This window comes from Schistocerca serialis, chromosome 4, assembly GCF_023864345.2.
Source record: "Schistocerca serialis cubense isolate TAMUIC-IGC-003099 chromosome 4, iqSchSeri2.2, whole genome shotgun sequence".
Classification (NCBI taxonomy): domain Eukaryota; kingdom Metazoa; phylum Arthropoda; class Insecta; order Orthoptera; family Acrididae; genus Schistocerca; species Schistocerca serialis.
Genome location: NC_064641.1, coordinates 276,900,674 through 276,916,892, shown reverse-complemented (window position 1 = coordinate 276,916,892; position 16,219 = coordinate 276,900,674). Strand labels below are relative to the sequence as shown.

Sequence of the window (16,219 nt, the reverse complement as noted above, 5' to 3'; positions counted from 1 at the left end):
TGACACCACAGTTACCTCGCTGGAAGATGCTATTGCTGTTGGGGAATGTATCAAGCGTGAAGAGATTGCAGGTGATGCACAATAGCCCTCATGTAGTCCACAGCTTTCGTGGTGCCTTCAATTACTACCACAGGGCCCATGGAAGCTCAGACGAACGTCTTCAATAGAATAATACTGCCACCACTGCGTCCGTGCGGCGGTGCATATTAGGAGAAGCCTTTCCCCAGGAAAGCGCCATATACAGCAAGAAACGTGCTTCACACAACCAGGTGAAGCGTTTCCATTGATCCGTGGGATGATACTGGGACTTCTGCATTCTTAATTGCCGATGTTGGTGGTTCAATATGGATGCAGTGCTACGTAACCGCATGTTCAACATGAACGGTGTGCATCGGAACACACGTACCTTTCCCAGCATTCTACTCTGTCATCAGATCTGCCACAGATCGCCATGCGTCCATTCCGCATTACAAAGTGCATAAACATCCAACCTCCACGTTCTCTAATGTGCAATGGACGTCCAACACCTTGTAGCTCGCTTGGTGTTCAACAACTCTTCATAGAAGCTCACGACAGAAGCGTGCGAGCAGTCAATGATTTTCTCCGTTTCCGAGATGGTCGCTCCCAGGCATTGGACCATAACAGTTTGTCCTTTGTCGGAGTCGTTTACGGCAGCGATTACACAAGTCGCAGCCCATACCGTCGCTAAAATAATTCCCCACTTACCTCTGGCCCATTTATATTGTTTCATTACTGCGCCGCCAGCCAACAATGTCACCAGATGGCCTCGATCTCTCGGTGAGTTGTGGTCATAAGATGTAGTTCGTCTTTTATGTAGCAGATAAATCGTCTTTTTTATTACATTTTAGTGACATTCCTAATGGAACAGTAAATTCAAAAAAGGAATTGTTACATGACGCCTCTTCTGCAGAAATGCTACTCAACATTCGAATAACTTACCGTAATGCACTCGAGTGATGTCGTAGACAACCATCGATATTTCGAGAGTAGCGCACCCTGCCAGTTTCAAGGAAGGGTGTGCTACTGTCGAAATATCGACGACGTCACCCGGCTACATCCCCGTAAGTTATTTGAACATTGTACACTCTGGGAGAAACTGAGATCTCCCACAAACTCAACATGTTGACGAAAATCAAAGAACAACAAACTGCCACCAGAATAGTAACTAGATCTGGCGTGTTGCCAAAGCTTCAAGTTTGATTGAATTTCGCTAATGAACGTGGTGTACATGCCAGCTCATTGGCACAATACAATTTTCTGTAATAGTTTGGATCTAAGGTCAAAATGTACATGATAACTGTACGATTTACTTAATGTGGTAGAGAGTACCTTTAATTCTATCACAAGTCGACGGGGTTCACGGTTTTAGTCGCAGGTATGAATGAGGTACGAATGACAACTTTTACTCAAATAAGTGTAATATTATGTAGTTGTTCCCATATGGGTGCAATATAAAGAAAGGAAATGACTGTTTCTACAAACTGTAATTTTGTAACTAGATTAATTTCTAATTTTTAGCACTTGATTTAATTTTGCAATGTTATTGTCCTTTAATTTAAGCAGTAAGCATGTCATATTGATTTTTGAAATCCATCCCCTGTTAGACTATCCAGGAGTAGAGCCCGAAAACATTAAATACATCGTCCTAGCAGTCTCCTTGTAAATGAAACTCGTGTTTTTCTTTTGTGTACACAGAAAATCTTAACTGCGCTTAAAACAGTAATTTCTGTAGTAAGGATTTCTTTAAAACTGTTTGATGCATTGATTCTTTATTTGCCGCGCCGGATTAGCCGAGCGGTGTAAGGCACTGCAGTCATGGAGTGTGCGGCTGGTCCCGGCGGAGGTTCCAGTCCTCCCTCGGGCATGGGTGTGTGTGTGTTTCTCCTTACGATAATTTAGGTTAAGTAGTGTGTAAGCTTAGGGACTGATGACCTTGCAGATAGGTCCCATAAGATTTCACACACACACATTTGATTCTTTATTTCTTTATATCTACGGGGTAACATTATTGGTTGGTTGGTTGATGATTTGGGAGAGGGGACTAAACAGCGAGGTCATCGGTCCCATCGGATTATGGAAGGATGGGGAAGGAAACCGGCCATGTCCTTTCAAAGGAACCGTCCCAGCCCTTGTCTGACTCGATTTAGGGAAATCACGGAAAACCTAAATCAGGATGGCCGGACGCGGGTTTGAACATGTTATCCTAGCGGATGCTAGTCCAGTGTGCTAACCACTGCGCCACCTCGCTAGGTGGTAACATTATGCGTGGGAACCAATCCCATTTCAGCGACATCTGTATTTGATGGTACTGTAGAAAATAATGTCCTGGACTGAAAAAAAAAATGTTTATCCAACTTTAATGCAACACTTATTTACACCCTCTTAGTGATAAGTATGTGTTATCAATTTCCACATAGTTTACACGTGACAATTTGAAACTGTAGACAGACAGGACTTAGTATATAGTCATTCTCGGTCTTGATTAGTCGGATAGGTTACTTGTTCACCAGTCAACAATCGTGTATTGTCATTGCCGCGATAGAGAAATTACAGAATACTGTAAAATATAACACAGCAACTGTCCTGTAAGGTACCCATAGTTTACACCAAATGGAAGTGATTAACACATAACACAGAAGAGCACATTATAAATAATGTTTGTTGTTGTTTATTATATATACAGTCTTCCACAAGGTAAAACATACCATCCACAGTTATAAATCGTAGCATCCAATCTGATAATAAGATGGTCTTTAGCCGAAGAAGATAAATGTTTCTGACATACACGTATCAGGAATACATTATAAAACCTATCAGTTGGTTACCAACATTATTGTTTACTTCTTGGTTCGCAATTTGACATATAAATATGTTACATACCTTTATTCTACAATTGTATCTCATCCACATTAAACTGTCTATTCCATTACTGTCTCAAAACTGTTTAGAATCACATTTACCTTTCTTTGGCAGTCTTCTCACTAATAAAGTCATGGCTTGACATTCGATATTCGTATATCTTCATTTTGTTAAAAGTCCCAGCAAAATCTTGACTTATATCCAGATCCATACAGTGAAAACCATCTACACGAATTTGTTGCAATATCCCAGGCAGCTCTTCCTGGCGCATTTACTACGCAGATACATCAGACATTTTCTTGTTTTACATCATAGGCATTCCATTCTCAGATTGTTCTTGGCAGTCCATTAGTACACAGCTGCCGTCCTTCGAAGCCAACATTTGCGTAATATGATAAATAAGACATCTGGAAGTTTGAATGCATCAGCAAATTCTGATACATGTGAGACCTCGCGTCTAAGTGATTGTACACATATTATCACCGTCTCAATGACATCACACATATTTCGTGAGGAGGAAGTGGGAGGAGTGGGACGTTGATGTGCAAGCATATGGTGTCAGGAAGCCTGTGCTAGGTACGTATATTTAGTCAGCAAGTTCTCAGACAACCCGAGACTAGCTCTAAACATAGGGGGTATGTGCTAGCTACGTATGTTTAGTCAGCAAGTTCTCAGACTACCCGAGACTAACTCTAAACATAGTAGGTATAACCGGAACGGAAGTCATGATATTGTGATCGAAATTGTCGTCGACTGGTGACGAGGAAAATGCTTCTCGCACTTGCATTGAAGTCAACACTACGAAATATGATATATTTGGAGAGAGTATCAATTGTTCCTTTAACGCGCATCAAATATCAACAAGCCACTGCTTGTCTGAGATAAACATTGAAAGCAACGTAACCTTAAATATAAGGTGACTAACGCCATTGCTGTTTGTGTTCTCCACCTTGTGCATGAGTCATGGAAGATTGAGAATTACATAATGTAAGCCTAACATGCGTTACATACCACTGTCGCTAATGAACTGTGTATTTTACCTATCAATCTGACGTCACCTACAGGCGACTCCATCCCAATCCTCCCTTTCCCTCCTTGCGACATGTGTGTCAAGTCAGGGCGAATGTGTTAAGACATGTACATATCCATTACCAAGGTTTCAGGTGAGTCGAGATTTTTTTATGCTTTCAGACAAACACGTGTTTTGTTTGCTGTATTACAGAAAAGTGGGCTGCACATGTATCAGGTAGCTGCCAGAGGAGAGCAGTTATGTGGTAGTGCATCGCCAAGAACAATTAGTTTAAAGAAGGGAATATGTGATGTATTTAACAATTATCTACATAGTAAATTCTACAAGATGATCGGTCTGAAATGTTGCAGTTCTCTATGTAGGCGACTGTGAGATTAAAGATCAGATTACAACAAAACATTTTGCTCGAATTTTTAACAAAATGTAGATGTTGTTCAAATGTGTGTGATATCTTATGGGACTTAACTGCTAGGTCATCAGTCCCGAAGCTTACACACTGCTTAACCTAAATTATCGTAAGGACAAACACACACACACCCATGCCCGAGGGAGGACTCGAACCTCCGCCGAGACCAGCCGCACAGTCCACGACTGCAGAGCCTTAGACCGCCTGGCTAATCCCGCGCGGCAAAATGTAGATACATGATCACCTAACGTCACTAAGACTTCTGTGTCTGCCAAGGAAACAGTAACGTAATTGTGAAAAGCGATAAAATATGGAATAGACAGTTTAATGTGAATGAGTTCCTGTAATAAAATAAAAATGTGTAACAACTTTATATGTGATATTACCAGCCCAGAAATGAACACTGGCACTGGAAACTACTTTGTAGATTTTGTAAAGTGTCCTGATACGCGTTTACGAATAAGTTTTGTCGTCCTTGCAAAAGGAGATGATATTAACAGACTGGAAGATATGATTCATTAATGTGGATGGTGGATTTGACATTGTGGAGGAATGTCTAAGTGTATTAAACCACAACACACGGTATTTATATAATGCACTGTTGTACTTTGTGTTAACTGTTTATACGTAGTATAGACTATTGCATAGCTTAAATTACAGCTGCTGCGTCGTGTTTAAAAGTGTTCAACAAAATTGTTCGCAAAATGTGACTGGAGTACAAACAAACGATCCAGACATTCATGAGTGAGAAAAGATTATAAACTCTACTCTGTCGACCTGTACTTTTAATTACTTACGTGTCAGCTATGCGGAACTTGTTAAAACAATCTTCTCTGATATAAGTATATTACAGAAGCACTTTGCTAAGTTAAACTCTAGTGACATCGATATCGACGATTGTTAAATCCTGATCATCCTTTTTTTTATATTAAAACCAGAAACGCTTGTTTCCTCAAACCAAGATGTTGTTCGCAACTATACTGTCAAATATAGGTACTGCCAGATTAAGACTGGTACTCACGATTTGTTATTCCACAGGTCATAAGAGAAAAAGAAGCAGTGTGTCAGATTTACACCACTCTTAATGCAGAATTACATTTAACGAGTTACATTGACACAAATGAGAATTGGTGACAGGAGATGTCAAAGTAAATGAAAAAAAAGCATAAGCAGGAGAACTATTTCTAGAAGGAAGAATGTAAACTGCTACTGGAAAAAGAACAATGCATTGCAAATAAGCAAGGACAGCATACAAATTACTTTAAACATTGTATAAAGAAAATCGTTGTATGACTGGGGAACACAAGTTATTAGCATTTACTGGAAATACCCATGGAAAGTGGCAGCAAATTGGAGTACTCACAGATTACAATGGATACATTGGTCCTTTCTGCAACAAAGCTTACACGAAAAATATATTTATGTACCCTCTTTCCAGTTAAGATCCATTTAAATAGGATGTTCATATTGTATCTAAAATTGGTGGCATTGTCATAGTGCATCTAGCAACAGAAAAGTCATTTGCAGACTTTTAAACTTGTGGGATAACTACCTCCAAGAGGATGTGCATTGACAACAAAATTACTATTGCAGGAAATAAAAGGCACGTGAAGTTTTTTTAATTAACATATGGCAGGTGCACTGTATTCAGAATTTTGTGGATTCCCGCACTGGGGCGACAGTTTTCGATCAGTATATATATATTTCGTCCTGAGATCATTGGAATCCGGCATATGGTGTCTAGATTGTAGTCGAACTAAGGCGGATTTTTGATGAAGGATATAGACAATTTAGACATGGAAAATACGTTGTGATACATAATGCGAAGTTCAATTGTACCTTGTGCCAAGTGGGTAAAACGAAAAAACCGCAGCTGGCACAAAGTGTATCTTTTACTTTAAAAATTAGTTCTGATATCTCTACTTATTTTGACACGTCATGCATACATTTTTAGTTTATTTAAAGCGCTAGTTTACTTTGGTACAAATATTGAACAACTGCCGTGTTTGTAAGCCAAGTAGGCTAAAGAGAGCTGCATGGCCGGCTCCGTCGTACAAAATGATTGGCTGTTTCGTTTTAACATCTGGTTCCGGGCTGTGATAGATGCAGAAAAATATACATATATTGGCTTAGAAGAAGGGGATGTCGGAGAGAGATCAGGCATCTGATGACACCTCTCCATCGCTGCCACCTGTATGCAGGTAACCCAGTGGCCAGTAGTCAGTTTGTTTTCTAAGAATATTGCTCTCCTACTAACCATGTTGCTTACCACGTCAGACAGTTCGATAGTTGGTTCTTCTTCGACAACCACAAGAATTGCCAGCAATACTACAGTCGTCCAGTATAGAAACAAAAGTTCTGATTTTTTTTCCATGTATTGCCACCATCGCCACCCGATTTTAATGTCAGAGTTTTGCTGTTTGTGGAGAAAAATAACTGATGATGGTCGAAGTAGAGAGGATATCAAATGTAGACTGGCAATGGCAAGGAGAGTGTTTCTGAAGAAGAGAAATTTGTTAACATCGAATATAGATTTAAGTGCCAGGAAGTCGTTTCTGAAAGTATTTGTATGGAGTGTAGCCACGTATGGAAGTGAAAACATGGACGATAACTAGTTTGGACAAGAAGAGAATAGAAGCTTCCGAAATGTGGTGCTACAGAAGAATGCTGAAGATTAGATGGGTAGATCATATAACTAATGAGGAGGTATCGAATAGAATGGGAGAGAAGAGGAGTTTGTGGCACAACTTGACTAGAAGAAGAGACCGTTTGGTCGGACATGTTCTGAGGCATCAAGGGATCACAAATTTAGCATTGGAGGGCAGCGTGGAGGGTAAAAATCGTAGATGGAGACCAAGAGATGAATACACTAAACAGATTCAGAAGGATGTAGGTTGCAGTAAGTACTGGGAGATGAAGAAGCTTGCACAGGATACAGTAGCATGGAGAGCTGCATCAAACCAGTATCAGGACTGAAGACCACAACAACAACAACAACAGGTCATCTGCTATAGTGATAGTCATATGAAAAACCTCTGTCTACCAACTATTACAATTGATGAAACACTTAACAAAGATTTATGATAGAATTTATTTGCTTAGAGGTCTTCGATTGTGCATAAATACCCGAATGTGAGTCGCCATTAGCTTACATTGGTCTGTGTCTACATCTATAGCTAAACGCCACCTTGCAATGTGAAGTGGTGGAACACAGCTCATTTAGTTTCGTTAATCACAGTCAATGTTTTTAGGAAGCATGAATCATGTCATTAATGATTGGTATAATAACGTACTGCATCAGTTGTGTTTGCTCATGTTTAATGCAATGCGTTGCAGGAATTTGTTCTAAGTATCAGATATAAATGTTTATACTAGTGTTTTATGTGATGTTTGCGTGCACATTTTCCTACATGCTCGACCTTAAGTCGCCTTTCTAATTTGTTTTTACTCCAATCAGGAAAAATGAACATGTAAATTTGTGACTTTATATACCACTTTTATGTTATTTATTAGTGATAACTTGATGTCTTACCTTATCCAACTGTATTAGTGTTCGATTTCCGAAGACCTTCACGCCAAAGGAATTTTTGTTTGTAATCTTTCAGAAATGTTTGAACTGGTAGTGTATTCTGTTGATGGGATATGCAGTAAGGTATTGTCACGAATGGTGTTGATGAAGATAGGATCTGTGAATGTAATCGAAAATTCAGGATGTGAACTATCGATTAGAGCACTGTTTCAAAGCTGCAGGTAGTGCTCCGTAGTACGAACCTGCACATGATCATTACTGAAAACGAAACTGTGTTGTTCGAGTTTCAAATCTACAGATACTGAAAAAATAATACAGATCTTTCTGGTGGTCCGTTATTTAAAACAAAACAGCATTGATCGAGTTTTATTTACGAATAATCAGTTGATTGTAGCGTTAGGCATTACACCTGCCATTGTGCTGTCATTAAGCCCAGTTACCTAAGTGTTAGTAAGTTTATAGGTAATTATCCTGGAAGTAGAAGTTCGGGTCACAGATTTACTTCAAACTTTGCACACTTTTAGTGTCCATTAGGACAGCATAATGTGCATGTGGTAAGGTGTACCACTTAGGCGAATTCGAGAAAATCGCAAGAGAAGTTTTACACATCAATGATGGAGTGGTGCCTGGCAACCATGAACACGAACTGGTGGCTGTCGAGTGGATAGCGCTCGAGTTCCTTAATGGATGGCTCAGTGGATTGAGTCCCACTAACATTTCTTTTACTTTATATTTTTTCAACACTAGTTCTGTTATTTCATACATATCTCATTTGGTTTGTACGATGAAAAGACTGGTGTATTTGCATTAATTTTTATTGAATTTACAATGGTGCTTGATTGTTTACTAATTTGTATTATTACAAAAAGTATTACATGAGTTTTATTTGTGTAGGCTAGGCAAAAACTTTATCAAGCGCCTTCAGACTTGTTCCTATTTGATTAACAATGAACAGGAAATTGCTTCCCGTGAAGATGCCATTAAAATACGTTCAATAGTACATCGCCAATTTTCAGCAGATACATTTACGAAAATGTTCCGTCACGCACGATTTGCATCCAATTTGTCAGAAGAAAGAAAAATTTTTCATGATGTAAGCCAGCTGGAGATTCCTTGTGCTTGGAGGAAAATTACATTCACTCGATGTAGTAGATGCATTTTCAAATTATGTTTTCCGTTTATGTGTGAAAAATATCATCCTGTATCTTGTCAAGTCTAAAGCACATGAGACGATTAATTGTAAATTATCCTCGTATTCTGTCGTATTGTAAGTCATTGTATTATATTTCAGTTAAGATATTTAGATATTACCAATGTAGCCGAATTAAAACAGGGGATGCTAAGGAATTAGCGTAGGAAACGAGACACTAAAAGCAGTAGATGAGTCTTCCTATTCGAGCAGCAAGACACCTGATGACAGCCGAAGTTGAAAGGACATAAAACATAGACTGGCAATGACAAGAAAAGCATTTCTGTATAAGAGAAATTTGTTAACATCGAATATAGATTTGACTGTTAGGAAGTGAAACATGGCAATAAACAGTTTAGAGGAAATGAGAAAAGTAACTTTTTTAATATGGTGCTACAAAAGAAAGCTGAAAATTAGGTGGGTAGATCACGTAACTAATGCGGCGGTACTGAATAGAATTGGGTAGACATGAAAGTTGCAACGTAACTTGACGAAAAGCAGGGATCGGCTGATAGGCCACATTGTAAGATATTAAAAGATCACCAGTTTAGTACAGAAGGGAAGTGGGGAAGGGAGAGGGAGGAGTTAAAATCCTTAAGAGAGAGACAAAGAGATGAGAAGGATGTGAGTGGCAGTAGTTATTCGGAGGTGAAGAGGCTCACACAGGACAGAGTAGTTTGGAGAGCTGCTTCAAACCAGTTTCCGGACTGAAGACCGCAACTGCAAGAGTGTTTAAAAAATATAAATTAAAAAGAAAGCATAGGCTGGGCTCGATCTAGCGATCCACCGATTACGCAGCCTGAACGTCAACTACCCATTACATCACTGACGCGTAAAACTCTCTTGTGATCTTCTCGAAATTTCCTAAGCAATGCGCCGTACTTCTTGCATATTATGTTGTCCTAATGGTCTACAAAAAGTATACAACGTTTTAAGTAAATCCGTGACCTGAACGTCGTCGCTTTCCCTTGTTAATGTCATGGAGAGCTTTAACCCTCCAGCGCTGGCGACGAGGACGTATAATTCAGCTCTTGCCAGACTATCTCGCGGAGTACGCGAATATCAGCTTGGACGTAATTTCTGCTCTTTCTGAACGTAGGAGGTCACGATATTCCCGCGCGAATCCTTTTCCGTTGCTCTGAAGCATCGCAGGCTGCTATCTTCTCGTCAATTTTTTTCTACTGCTCAGCAACATCAGAGAGTGCTATTTTCCCATGGAAAACAGCGGGAGTCGCTTTTGATACGTTCTCCTGTCTCACTGACACGCATATATAATTTCTCGTGGCAGCAGTTTTGTAATCGTATTCCACAGCTTGTTTATAAAACCTTACTTTAAGAAAAACAACGTACAGAAAATTTCGCAATACACTTTTTCTTCTGTTACATTTAATTTACGTTAAATGTCAAAAATCGACCTTGAAGTATGCCTCTAGTTTTCTTGTTACATTTCTGTAATTCTATCCTCACAACTATATTATCGAATAAAAAAATTCCCGCGATGTCGTAAGGAAAAATCGGTAAATCATCCACAGTTGGAGGGTTAATACACGCTGTTTCAGGAGGAATTGCAAATATTCCGGGATGTGACAGTATTACGTGTAACATGTGTACAATTTTTATATCGCAGAGATATATATTTCATTTTGCGTGTAGGTACTCCAAGTGCTATGCGTTTACTTATCGATTGTCATTATTGTTTTGAAGTCCAAGTTGTGAAATTGTGCTTGAATTTAAGTAACCGAATTCGTCATCTGTGGTTGTGACTGGTTTGTTAACCAATACTACTGTATCGTTCAAGCGTGTCGCATTTATTTACAAATGCCGAGTATCGCCATATGGTATTCGAGTACTGATTCTGTAATGGAAACGCTGCTGTTTGTAGAGAGCAGGGAATACGATTTCCTGACCGCAGAGTACCAGATTTTCGTCTTCTCTAAGCTACGTGAGACGTACTGTGCAGAGCATTCATATTTTATCGGAATGTATACAAAGAACAGAGAGTGGATGAAGTAGAAGGCATTACTATTCACGTTTTTCGACAAGCACACGCGCGTCGGGCCTTCAATGAGTAATACAACACATTATTTTCTAAACGCAGGTCCGATTTATTCAGGATTCCATTACACCGTATTATTCCCCACTCTTCTGCCTACAAAACCCTGTCCTTATGCATAATCTCCGTTCAGTTCGACAGGCCTACGCTGCTTTACTGGGAGTGGCTCTATGGTATCACTCTACTGGTCGACGTTGGAGCCAAAGTCTTGCCGCATCAATAATCTCCCCATCATCCACGTACAGCATTGTTCCTTGGGCCAAACAGATGCTCTTTATACGATATTGCAGTTCTTCTGTTGTACATAAGTACGATGCAATGTTCCTTCGAACCTACATGCATGTTCGAAGGAACAGGCACTGTGTCGACTATAGCCGTTATGAAATCATGAAATGTATTCGTAGCTGTGAATATGACCAATCATCAGCTGTATACTGGAATGACATCAGTGAAAATGTACACCGTAGCGGGCCTCCAACCCGTATTTCCCGCTTATTGCCAGTGGTCATCTTACCATTAAGTCACCTGAGCACGCCTCGCGGCCACTTCCACACGTCTTGAAGCCTGTTTCCACAATTAGCGCACGTACATTCCTTATATAGTATATTTCTGTACGGGGGAGACATTTAACTGGAAGTCGCTTGCCTGGTATCGGCAGATAAATACGATATTGCAGTGCCTCTGTTGTTCAAAGGTACAACGTAATGTTGCTTCGTAAATGCACGCACGACTGAAGAAACATTACATCGTAGTTACGAACATCAGAGGAACTGCAATACCGTATTTATCCGCCGGTAACGTACAAGCGACATTCAGTTGAAATGTCTCTCTTGTAAGGGAATATACATAACGGATATACGAATGCTAATTTTAGACGCGCGGTTGATGACATATGCATGCATATCCGATGGAACATTGCGTCGTAGTTATGAACAACACAGGCGCTTCAGTATCGTATCTGCAACGAACTTTCAGTTAAAATATCTCTGCTGCACAGAAATATACGTAATGGACGTACGAGTTCTGGTTGTAGACGCGTGGACAATGACATGCGGAACTTTGGGTCTTGCAGTAAGAATTGCTCCGGTAGCCTAATGGTAAGACGACAGCTTGCGACAAGCGGGAAATACGGCTTTGAGTCCCGGTCCAGCACAAATTTTCATTGTCGTCATTCCAGTAAGCAGCTGAAAGTTCATATTCGCACTGCGAATACATATCATTATGCTCCTTATGATCTTCTCTCAGGCGGTGAGGAACCCCAACTGGTCCGCAGATCGTGGTCGTGCCGTAGCGTTCTCGCTTCCCGCGCCCGGGCTCCCGGGTTCGATTCCCGGCCGGGTCAGCGATTTTTCTCTGCCTTGTGATGACTGGGTGTTGTGTGATGTCCTTAGGTTAGTTAGGTTTAAGTAGTTCCAAGTTCTAGGGGACTGATGACCATAGATGTTAGGTCCCATAGTGCTCAGAGCCATTTGAACCCCAACTGGTGGATGAGTGAGTCGGCACTAGCAACAGAAAAGTCCAGTTGAGAAGCGAGGTGTTTGTGTGTCTTTAATGCAGTGGTTTCTATTGCCTTCTGCATCCTCATGCCTTTGATCATTGCTGATTCGTCAGCCTTGAGCGAAAGTTTCGCACCTCAAGGACAGGAGAGTGTGCTGAACCTCTCTCCGCTCCTCCGCCCTCTCTGACAAGGCCGTCGGCAGAATGGGGGTGACTTCTTACGCCAGAAGCCTTCGGCCACCAATGCTGATTACTATTAATCAGAATTTAAGCGGTTGTGTGATCTGATTAGTACTGAAAGACGCTATACCTGTACCATGGGCGATAGACTATCAGTTTATTACGCCTGTTGTCCTATCGTGTCGTCTTTCAGTGTCCGGTTATCTATCCTTAAAAACGATCTTCCAGCACTATTGATAGACGCTCATTTGGCTATATTGATGGTTATTTCTCGTAAACATGAAGGGGCCTCTGCTCATTCCAGCCGGCAGGTGAAGCAACAATAAAATCTGACATTCTCTGGAATCGTGTGGCAGAAACGGCTTCTTTTCCGTAAGCCTCTGAGTCTTATTCGTTTAGATTTTGCTGTGGGGATGATTTAAAGAGGAATTCTATAAAGAAAAATTAAAGGAAGAATTGATCACTAGAGTTATGAATAATGCTGCGCTTATAAAAGAACGCCAAAAAGCTACCTCTGAAGAAGTATATGTAGTGATATCAAAAAAAGTTGATGTCAAAAAAAAAAATTATGAAAATCAGCTCTGAACTTAATCAGTTTCATTCTGAGCATGTGTTTGGGTTGCATTTGACAAATGTGTCTCTGTAGTCAATAAAAAAACTGGACACATGTTATATAGACTGTTCTATTCGAATTAGCATTTACTTATAATAAATTGAGTAAGGAGGCAACGGCACCATCGGGTTCGAACCTATTGGCAGAAACGACTGGCAGCCGTCGTCAAGTGGTAAGAGGCCTCACGCCTACCGGTGACTGATGTTTACGTTTGTAGTAAACGCACCTAAAGTATTTACTATTTCTTTTGAAAATCCTGTATAACAATAAATACTGAGAAAGGTAATACGACTAGTAATGTTGGAAGTCTTGCGTAGTTTTTTTTAATACGAGTACTATGATTTTTCAGTAGACAGATGCTGATATACTTTTGTCCTAAACGCAGCGTTTTCAGCTTCTTTCCGAGTAGCATCAAGCCTGGTAAATATCAATTTGCAGTCCCTGTCGGTAAGAAGGGCATTTGATGAAGCAGTTACTGGTTTATTCGAATGCATAGAGTAGATTCAAAATTGCACCCGAAAGACAAGGGGCCCAGGTTCGGCGTCCATACGTCACCAAGTGTCAGCCCGACTGGAAATTCCATGAATCCAATTCGTGCATCCGACGCTCTGCTGTTCTTATAAGTAAAGCATCACCTGTAGCGTTCAAATCGTTAATATTACAAAATTTCTCTCATCCTGGACTACAGCTCTCTGATTAATTAAACGGTACGACTAAATCAATGACACTCGGACGAAATTTGTATACCGTTGTCTGTGCGTGCATGTGTGTGTGTGTGTGTGTGTGTGCGTGTGTGTGTGTTTGTGTGTGTGTACGAGCGACGGCGCATTGGTAAATTACGATAGCTACATTCCACGGCAGTATTGCTATCACTGTAGGTACTTGAATTTCACAGAGCTAGCCTTTGAGTACCCCGTCATCAGTGTGAAGTACTTTGAGATTAGGTGCACATGTCACGGACTGTATTGCAGTGAACAATTCAATAAACATTACGTATCCGAACGTTCACCTTAATCAGGTCCAGTCAGCGTCATTTATTACAAATTTGAAGCTTTAGAGTTCATAATTTTATTGGTTCAAATGGCTCTGAGCACTATGGGACTCAACTGCTGAGGTCATTAGTCCCTTAGAACTTAGAACTAGTTAAACCTAACTAACCTAAGGACATCACAAACATCCATGCCCGAGGCAGGATTCGAAACTGCGACCGTAGCGGTCTTGCGGTTCCAGACTGCAGCGCCTTTAACCGCACGGCCACTTCGGCCGGCTCATAATTTTATTACTTACATGGTTTCCATTGTATCTTGGAACATAAATACCTAAGTACTGTATCTGTAGCATTTCTTCGGAAGTTCACCAAGCTGACGACGAAGTTCAGTAATGTTACAACAAACAGCTCCATGCATCAGGTGTGTAGAAAGTATTTATAACTGTATGTTACCAAATCGAAGATCAAGAGAGAAGGTCTTTTACGTACATTACTGTCTTTTTAAAAGTCCTCTTTCTAGGTTCTCATGATTGTAAGTGACCAATTCCTCTTCTTCACTACAACCCCGCTAACAGTGCTACTGTAGTGGAAAACAAAGACACTGTTTAACGGGATGTTTTCTCGGAGGATAATATATATACTTGCCTGTCTTGCTCATACGGCAGAAAAAAACGAAATCTGTTTTCCTAGCCTTAAAATCCTTGTAATTATTTTCTATTTGAGCTTGAATCTAAGTTTCAGATGCTCTCGCTTCCCCGTACATTCTGAAATTCATTACGCGTCGGTACGGAGTTTGCATTTGTCTTTGATGTAGTATGGCTCTTCTATCTGGAAATAACACTGGTAGCGCGCACATTAAAGCAGCGACATATTTGTAACGCTAGTGCTTCGAGAATTCAGTTATTAACATGCAGCTGTGCGTAAGGCTGAATCTGTCTCTGCACGCGCCACTTCTAACCTATGCAATAAATAACACAATAGCGCGAAAAGCACTTAATTGGTATTGGCACAGTCCGTGCATAACTTACCATTTTAACTGTGTTCCATGTATTACGTAAATACACGCCTGTTAATGTGACAGCTTTAGCGATGACCAGCACATGAATATTAATATACAATCAGTAGCGCCGCAACAAGACTAATGGTCGGATGCCCCTGGCTGGCTCTTCCCTACATTCTCGAATTCGTACAAGAGAGCATACTAACTACGTTCATGCATACAGATGAATCATTTACACGATAGGTAGTAACCTCTGTTCATCCTTGGGAACGAAAATATGTGTTCAAAGTTCTAGTTTGACTTTGTGAAGGGGTAAGGAACTGACTTTGCTACTTACGTCTGCTCCTTCATCTGTCGTTAATAATCCATCACAATTATATCAACACCTTCAGCACTAGAGGGAAAAATGACCTGTATTACCCACTGCTGAACCTGGCAGTGATGCAGAAAGGAATTCAGTATGCAACAACAAAAATTTTTCATCGTTTGTTTAATAATGTAAAATGTCTGAAGAGAGCGAAGCAAGTTTTAAACCTAATTTAAGATCATTTCTTCTAGGAAACTACATCTAGTCCATTGTCAATTTTCTACTAAAGAACTGGTAGCCTTTTAAAAAATTAAGAGCAGTTGTACGAGTAGTACTAAAAATAATAATGTGTTCATTAATCTTAACACTAATCATATTTACATATCGTGTAAACTGACTCATTCCACATCAGTTCTACAAAAGAATCGTTCAAATGACCTATGGATGTAACTAACTAACGAATTACACTAAAGTATTAAACAGTGAATCAATACCACCTGTCAATATACGAGGATCTTGAATAGTTGTTAGTTTAGAAGCTCAATGT

General features: G+C 40.2%; 1 protein-coding gene across 1 annotated transcript in view; it reads left to right on the top strand.

The window, feature by feature from the left end:
* LOC126474395 (alpha-2B adrenergic receptor-like) overlaps positions 1-16,219 on the top strand; it is a 100,251-nt gene that overhangs the window by 21,637 nt on the left and 62,395 nt on the right. The gene's annotated exons all lie outside the window — the stretch shown is intronic.